Source organism: Xenopus laevis, chromosome 4L, assembly GCF_017654675.1.
Source record: "Xenopus laevis strain J_2021 chromosome 4L, Xenopus_laevis_v10.1, whole genome shotgun sequence".
Taxonomy (NCBI): Eukaryota; Metazoa; Chordata; class Amphibia; order Anura; family Pipidae; genus Xenopus; species Xenopus laevis.
Window position 1 is genome coordinate 152,390,385 of NC_054377.1, and position 6,796 is coordinate 152,397,180.

Sequence of the window (6,796 nt, forward strand, 5' to 3'; positions counted from 1 at the left end):
GGGATAAAGCGCCACCTAGTGGCTTCCTCATCATAATAGAGAGAAACATGAATGTTTTTATTTGGCCAAAAATAACGACCGTAGAGTAAATATCACTTTGTGGATTCAAAGTTTTAGAGCGCCCCCCTGTGTCCATTTGTTCACCTTTGAGTTAACCATTAGTATAATATAGTGACTTATATTTTGAGGCAATTTGCAATTGGTTTTCATTTTTTATTATTTGTGGTTTTTGAGTTATTTAGCTTTTTATTCAGCAGCTCTCCAGTTTGCAATTTCAGCCATCTGGTTGCTAGGGTCCAAATTCCCCTAGTAACCATGCACGGATATGAATAAGAGACTGGAATATGAATGTGAGAGGCTTGAATAGAAAGATGTATGGCTAGGAATAACTTTGAAAAGACATGAAATGAGTTAATTGAGTTAAATAACAACAGTTTGGGGGCTTCGAGGCACCTGGGAAGAACCCAGAAGAAATTTGCTTTTTCAGATTTAAAACTGAGAAAGGATCAAAACTGAAAAAATAAAATCATTATTACCTATTTTTAGGATACAAGCCTATAACCAAGGGGGTTATTTATCAGTCCGAATTTATCTAAATATTTTCTGGAAAAAACTCCGACCAAATCCGCATGGGTTTTTCCCTGAAAATTTTGTTTGCAGGAAAAACTCCGAAATAATTGTGAAAAATACAAACTTTAGGAACTTTTTGGAATTTCCTTCTGATTTTCATGATTTTTTCGGATTTTTCACCCGAAAACTCAGATTTCTTATGCTTTCTGCCCAAAAACTTCGGGGTATTGCAGGAAACCCAACAAACATCAAAAAAACATTGAGACTTCTCCTATTGACTTCTATGCAACCTCGACAGGTCTGAGATGCCGGATTTTCTGATTCAGACTTTTCCATCCTCAGGGTTTAATAATTTCCTTAAAAATAATTTTTTTTCCAATAAAAATTTAGATTTTATAGTAACAAAAAAAAACACATATTTTTCAGGTTTTTGGCATTCGGAGTTTAGTAAATAACCCCCAAAAGTTTGTAACATGAAACGCGTAAGGCTATGGTGATCTGACATAATAAATACTTGACTTATCTCATTGCCTGGTGGAACACTGCCTTTTTGGCTGCCTGCTCTACACATTTCTGGTTGGGAAGCTTTGACCAATAGTTTTCTGCAATGGAAAATCTCAAATCCAGAAGTGTTAAAGTGAGGGATTCTGATAGGAAAGTAACTGAGGGTTAAGAAGGAATTCCTCTGATTTTGACATTATGGTGAGAGATTTCAGAATAAGGGATTTCAAATGATTGAAAGTTGTCCACCAATGGGATTTGAGAGATAAAAAAAAGAAAGAACTCAGAGGCATTAGTACATACAATAATCATTGGCTAGAAATGCAAGAGATTTTGAAGAGCCATTGGAGGGTTCTAGAAGGAGACCTAACGCGTTTTGTATCAGTTGGGGCATTTACTCAGAGGCTTATGAGTTATTGCCCCAGCTGGCATGAAACGCAAATTCTTTCCCACTAACAATTTGAGTTTTTGCCCCACAAGGCCGACCAGATAAATTTGTGGTTTAGTAAATACAATCTCCATATTCTCAAGCAGAAATCTGGCAAAATACTGACTCAACCCCCGCTGTTCATTTTATGGTGAAAGAAAGAAGAGTTTACCGACACTTTTGTGAATATGTTGATTAAAAAGACAAAAACTAAACATTTTTAAACTGGAGTAAAACTTAGTGTAAGTCTTCTCCATCCTCAACTCTGCATTGTTCCCTCAGTCTCCATTCACCCCTCCTTCAGTCTCCATTGTTCCCTCAGTCTCCAGTTATGGATGTGCAATGGGCCACAGTTACGTTGGTGCAAGTGTAAGGGATGTGGTTGGGGATGATCTGTGCACTGCTGCGAAAACTAAACATTTGTTTGGAGGTTTTACTTTCTCTTTAACAGGAGACAATGCCTATTGGATATAACTCATGTGGTGCTGCATTTATCAACTGAGCGATTAGAAATTCACCCTATGGTATTCCCCCATATTGGCCAGGAAAACTTTTTTCTTTTGTATATTCTGCTTTATTGAACAAAATATTAATACATACTCCAGTTTAAAGCATTTAGTTCCATTATGTAAGCATAGCCTTCTTAAAGGGATACTGTCATGGGAAAACATGTTGTTTTTTTCAAAACACATCAGTTAATAGTGCTGCTCCAGCAGAATTCTGCACTGAAATCCATTTCTCAAAAGAGCAAACAGATTTTTTTATATTCAATTTTGAAATCTGACATGGGGCTAGACATTTTGTCAGTTTCCCAGCTGCCCTCAGTCACGTGACTTGTGCTCTGATATAATTCAGTCACTCTTTACTGCTGTACTGCAAGTTGGACTGATATCACCCCCCTCCCTTTCCCCCCAGCAGCCTAACAACAGAACAATGGGAAGGTAACCAGATAGCAGCTCCCTAACACAAGATAACAGCTGCCTGGTAGATCTAAGAACAACGCTCAATAGTAAAATCCAGGTCCCACTGAGACACATTCAGTTACATTGAGTAGGAGAAACAACATCCTGCCAGAAAGCAGTTCCATCCTAAAGTGCTGGCTCTTTCTGAAAGCACATGACCAGGCAAAATGAGCTGAGATGCACCTACACACCAATATTACAACTAAATACACTTGCTGCTTCAGGAATGACATTTTATATTGTAGAGTCACGTATTTGCAGTGTAAACTTAATTTATTATCACACACATAGTAAAGAATCTTAGCTCATACATTAATGTTTTCTGGACGATAAAGAACAACCAAACAATCGGTTTATTAATATCTTGTGTAGGATAACAAGGGGTAAGTCCCAAGGGAGGGACTGTAGTCGATTCTCAATTAATTTTTAATAAATGTTTTAGTAGGTATCTTCCAATTTTTCCAATAAAACTGCCTCCAGAAAAACCAAGTAGCTGTAAAGTATTATTTAATTATAGAAGTGTCTGTAAATGTAGATGGAACAAGAACAATGAACCATAATTCAGAAAAATAACATTTCCTTCTCTAACATGGACAAGAGCAGGTCAGACATTGAAAAAGGAAACAAATTCTCAAATTAATTAACTAGTTAATTAATATAAGAACATCAAAGTGACTGAGATGAAAAGCGCTCCTTAAAATTATATATATATATATGAACTTTCTGTTAATCTCCCTATCTTTAGAGTCAAGAATATTTAAAGGAGAACTAAAGTCTTAAATAGAATAATCCTAGAAATGCTGTATTTTGTATATTAAACATAAACTTACTGCATCACAAGCCTAATTAAACAAATGATTTATGTTTTCAAAGTAGGCAGCAGGGGGCTGTCATCTTGTAACTTTGTTATACATCTTTGCAAGACCAAGACTGTGCACATGCTCAGTGTGATCTGGGCTTCAGTTGGGAGGTTAATCTTAAGGATCGTCATAAATGATCAAAACAGCACAAGTCCAATGTTATCTGCCATAGAAGCTGATACAGCAAGACTGATTAATAATCAGAATATACATATTGCACTGGGTCTGTGGATACAAATCTCGACACAGTCGCCGACTGCTCTACAGGGAAACAAACAAAGCTGCTTGAGTTCTGCATGGCTGGGAAGTAAGGCGGGGGCTCCCCCTGCTGTTCATAAGTAAGATTGTTTCCCTGCAGAGCAGTTAGGGACCGTCTGACAATTCCTATCCACAGCAGTCAGAGCAAGTAAAATGAAGGGGGAATGCAACGCCGCTCGCGCATGTGCATGCCGGTGTTCATGCATGCACACTGAGCGGCGTATTCGCACAGTCGCAGTAGGGGGCGGGGGGGCCGGAGAGGAGCCCTGGTCCAGCAGTCCAACCCTTATGAGGGGAACTCCTAAAACCTATTTGGAGTCAATTGGTGGACTTTGAACAATCAAAGTTTTTTTTAAATCGAATGAAAATGGGCTATTCACCTAAAAAAAAAACTTTGATTTTTAAAATAAGTTTCGGTTGGACGTTTTTTTTTTTATTTGTAATTCAACCCTTGATGAATCTGCCCCTTAATGTGATTATTAAAGTTCTTAATGGAAGATAATAAATGACGAGGAGTAATATCAACTTTTAATAGAGACGACTAGTGATGGGCGAATTTGCGCCGTTTCGCTTCGCCGAAAAATTCGCGAATTTCGCGCGAAATTCGCGAAACGGCGAAAAATTCGCGAAACGGTGCCGGCGTCTCGTTTTTGACGCCGGCGCCCGTTTTTGACGCCGGCGCCCGTTTTTCCGACGCCGGCGCCCGTTTTTGGCGCCGGCGACTTTTTTCGAAAAAAAATTTTTTTGACGCCGGCGAATTTTTACCGCGAATTTTCGCTGGCGTTTCGCGAATTTATTCGCTCGACGCGAATCGCGCAAATTCGCCGCGAATTCGCGCATGGCGAATAAATTCGCCCATCACTAGAGACGACCAACTGCTAGTTGGGTTTTGTAAAGGGTGAGGACTTCCAGGAGATATTCAAAAGAAAAGATCGGTAATAAATGAAATTCTATCAATTCTATCATCTACAATATTCTGAATCACTTTACAGAAAGGAAGTTGGGTTGATAGCAATACACTTTTCCTGTTTGATAAGATCAATAACACATAAGAATCTCATATAAACCAGTCTGTCACATTCATTGAGGCAAAATTTGTTCAGTTTTCAGCAGGATTCGGATTTTAGCCAAATTCTTGTGCCTGGCCAAACTGAATGTGAATCCTAATTTGCATATGTAAATTGAGGGTGGGCAGGGAAAATCACATGACTTTTCATCACAACAGAAGAATTTTTTTCAATTTTTCCTTTCCTGCCCCTAATTTGCATATGTAAATTAGGATTCTGATTTGGTTTGGTATTCGGCCGAATCTTTCACCAAGGATTCGGGGATTCGGCTGAATCCCAAATAGTGGATTGGGTGCATCCCTGAAGGAATCCCTAGGTACAGACTCTCCTGTTTCAGCATCAACACTTTGTAACAATCCGGAGATTCCCTTCTTTTGTCTCAACACTGTGCACACAGCACATACTCCCAGTGTAATAATTATTATTATAGCCAGTAGGTGGCAGCACATAGTCACAGAGCAGCAGGTGTAGATATATATATATATATATATGTACATAACATTACAGGCAGCAGGTGCAAAGTCCGTGTTTGGTGCCATTCTACATATAATTAAGGAAATAAAATCCTCATAAAAGCCTATTGAGCAGACGCTGTGTGTGTTTTTTTTATACTTATACTACTGAGCAATGGTTGTTGTGTTCCATATTCAGTGGATAGATCAATAGGGGTGGTGGATTAATTGTGGGGTGGGGGGGATGAAGAAGAAGGAAGAAAGAAAGGGTTTGCTTTTTGTAAATAGTAAGAGAGAGGTAATTGCTCCATTTCGTTACGCTCTAGTTAAGGTTTTGTATACGTCTGTGTCTTTGAAGAGAGCCCAGTGTATCCATTTGGCTGTGAATTTTGTGGTTGTGTTGGAATCGGTATATGTATATTTATTTTGTGTCATCAGGGGGGCACAGGGGGTACTGCTGTAACAGGCCTGAAGAGGGGCCCGGCTGTGCTGCACTTTTCGAAATAGCTGGGCCCCCCTTGACAGCACAGAAGCAGTGCCGCCTCTCCTGAAGTGCTGAACAGCCGAAGTCCCGAAGCGGCGAAAAGACCCAAAGTCATGAAAGGAAGCGAAGTTGAAGTCCTGAAGCCATGAGTTCAATTCTACTGAACACCAATGTGTGTGTGTGTGTTTTTTTTAATCCCCTGGCCACCAATGTATTATCTATAGGCCCCTGCCACCAATGATTTTTTTAACTTCGAAGGGAGGCCCTGGCACCACTGCTTTTTTTTTTTAACTTATAGGGGGGCCCTGGTCACCAATTATCTTTTTAACTTGTGAGGGAGCCCTGACCACCAATTTTAAAAAAAAAACTTTTGTGGGGAGCCCTGGGGCCACAGTTTTTTTGGGGGGCCTTGACCATCAATAGCTTTTTATAACTTGTGTGTGGGGGTGGGGTTACCTTTTTTAGCATTGATGTCTGTGTGGTCTTTTAACTGTGGTGTGGATGGGATCTGGGGTGGGGCTTGCGGCCCTGGGCCCTGAAAATGTTGTTGTATGGCGCCCCGTGATTTCTAGTGGCAGCCCTGTATATAGGTATATATATACACTGTATTTGGGGATGTGTATAGAGCAGATGTATGCGCTGCACAAAGAGCTGACAGTCAGCGTGTACGTATAATAGCAGCCACTAGATGTCAGTAGACGTGGGCACATAGACACAGCGGACACACAAGGTGCTTATTATAAAGGGCAGCAGGAGGGTGGCAGCATTTGGGCACACAATAGTGAGTAGATAAACACAAGGCAGTGCCAGGCAGATTGTGCAGCAGTAGTGTCGCCTCTTGTCACACAGACACTAACCTCGTTGTGCTACAATTTGGGGGTCGCTTTCCTGCCATAGAGATGATTTAACTCCTCCAGGCCTGACTACGAATTGATCTTCCCCTCTCCTGTAATACTGGAGACTAATGACATGCCCTTGCCACCTGATGCTGCAGTCTGCACTGATTTCTATGCTGCCATGCCTATATAGTATTCGCTATGAATTCAGCATTGGGGATTATTCACAGGTCAGTTCTAAATTGCTGACTTGACAACTGTAATTCTACAGCGTATGTCAACTTGGTATCAAGAAGCAGCGCCCGTGTGCCAAGTGTTTAGCGTAACTGATGTGTGAGTTCATTGCCACTTGCTCTGTGCCAGGGAATAGGAGCCGACA